A 2,686-nucleotide genomic window follows, 5' to 3' on the forward strand; every position below is an offset into this window, starting at 1 on the left:
TCCAGTTGAATCCACCAGACTCTCCTTGGGACAGTTGTACTCTGTCCTATAGGGTCGCTATGAGACGGAATTGACTCAAGGGCAACAGGTTTGTTTTTTGGTTTGGTTATCATTAATATTACACACAAGTAAAATTTTGCTGAAGATCATTCAAAAGTGGTTGCAGCAGTAAATTGACAGAGAACTGCCAGAAATTCAATTCTTCTTTAGTTTTCCTTATTCATTGTCCAGCTTTCACACGCATGTGAGGCAGATGAAAACACCATGGCTTTCTCAGGGGTACCTTAGACCTAAAAAGTGACATCTTTGCTTTTTAACACTTTAAAGAGGTCTCTTGCAGCAGATTTGGTCAGTGCAATGCGCCCTTTGATTTCTTGGCTGCGGCTTCTATGGGCATTGATTATGGTTCCAAGTAAACTGAAATCTTGACAACTTCAATCTTTTTTGTTTATCATGATGTTGCTTTCTGGTCAAGTTGTGAGGATTTTTGTTTTCTTTATATTGAGGTGTAATCCATACTGAAGGCTGTGGTCTTTGATCTTCATGAGTAAGTGCTTCAAGTCCTCTTTACTTTCAGCAAGCAAGATTGTGTCTTCTGCATAATGCTGGTTGTTGATGAGTCTTCCTCCAATCCTGATGCCCTATTTTTCTTCATATAGTCCAGCTTCTCGAATTATTTTCTGAGCATACAGATTGAATAGGTATGATGAAATGATACGACACTGATGCACAACTTTCCTGACTTTAAACCATGCAGTATCCCCTCGTTTTGTTCAAATGACTGCCTCTTGACCTATGTACACGTTCCTCATGAGCACAATTAAGTGTTCTGAAATTCTCATTGTTTGCAATGTTATCCATAATTTGTTATGACCTGACCCACACAGTTGAATGCCTTTGAATAGTTAGTCTATAAAACACACGTAAACATCTTTCTGGTATTCTCCATTTTCAGCCAAGATCCATCTGACATCTGCAATGATATCCTTCATTCCACATCCTCTTCTGAATTCAGCTTGAATTTCTGGCAGTTCCCTGTTGATGTACTCCTGCAACTGCTTTAGAATGGTCTTCAGCAAAATTTTACTTGTGCGTGATATTCATGATATTGTTTAATAATTTCCATATTCTGTTGGGTCACCTTTCTTTGGAATAGGTGCAAATGTGGGTTTCTTCCAGTTGGTTAGCCAGGTAGCTGTCTTTCAAATTTCTTGGCATAGAAGAGTGAGCACTTCCAGCACTGTATCCATTTGTTTAAACATCTCGATTTGTTCCTCCAATTCCTGGAGCAGTGCTTTTTGCCAATGCTTTCAGTGCAGTTTGGATCTCTTCCTTCAGTACCATGAGTTCTTGATCATATGGTACCTCCGGAAATGGTTGAATGTTGACTAATTATTTTTGGTACAGTGACTCTGTGTATTCTTTCCATCTTCTTTTGATACTTCCTGTGTCTTTTGATATTTTCCCTATAGAATCCTTGAATATTGCAACTCGAGGCTTAAATTTTTTCTTCAGTTTTTCCCTTTTGATTTTCTATCTCCAGGTCTTTGCACATTTCATTATAATAGTTTGCTTTGCCTTCTTGAGACACCCTTTCAAAATCTTCTGTTCAGCTCTTTTACTTCATCATTCCTTCCTTTCTCTTTAGGTACTCTATGTTCAAGAGCAAGTTCCTTAGGAGGCTAAACCCAAAACCCACTGCCATCGAGTTGATGCTGACTCATAGTGACCCTACAGAACAGAGTAGAACTGCCCACTAGAGTTTCTGAGGAGCATCTGGCGGATTCAAACTGCCGACCTCTTGGTTAGCAGCCATAGCACTTAACCACTATGCACTTTATGAGGCTAGAAATCTGAATTCAGGGTGCCAGTTCCAGGAGAAGTCTTTCTCTCTCTGTCAGCTCTGGAGGAATGTCCTTATCTCTTTGAGTTTCTGCTCCTGGGGGATCTTCATGTGGTATGGCATCTATCTTCCCCCATATCTGTTTCTTTCAATTACTTGTTTAATCTCTTTTCTATCTCTGGAGAAGGATATCATGCTTGGTAAAGTAGAGGGTCAGGAAAAAAGAGGAAGACCCTCAACCAGATGGATTGACACAGTGGCTGCAACAATAGGCTCAAACATAGCTCAAACGATTGTGCGGATGGTGCAGAACCAGGCAGTGTTTTTTTCTGTTGTGCATAGAGTCACCGTGAGTTGGAACTGACTGGATGGCGCCTAACAACAACAATTGCAGACACATGATAAGATAACTTGATTCCTGGTGTTACACTTTATCCGTCGGGTCTCAATCAAGAAGAAAGAAAGCACACTATAAATTTTAATGAAGATTGTTTAATATAGGTAATTAGGTAAATAGGTATTGAAAGACTGAAAGGCATAAAAGGAAGAAAGGGGTAACACTGAGCTAGTACCTACAGGAAGTAGTGACCATGTCAAAGGATAAGAAGTAGAGTGAAAAGGCTTGCTTTTGGGGGTTTGTGATCTTCATGCACAACTATTGGAAGAACACTGCAAGAAAGTCAGATGGGAAATCAGAGCAGGGATGGGGGGACTTAACTCGGGGGTCATAAAGTATGCTATAGAAAGGTGAGTTTGTAACAGAGACACAGAGCTTAATATCTAGCACTTATGACCAGCCCTATGGTATGAAGGGAGAAGATATTTGAAGAAATATTACCAGGA

The sequence above is a fragment of the Elephas maximus genome, chromosome 3 (genome assembly GCF_024166365.1).
Source record: "Elephas maximus indicus isolate mEleMax1 chromosome 3, mEleMax1 primary haplotype, whole genome shotgun sequence".
NCBI classification, from domain to species: domain Eukaryota; kingdom Metazoa; phylum Chordata; class Mammalia; order Proboscidea; family Elephantidae; genus Elephas; species Elephas maximus.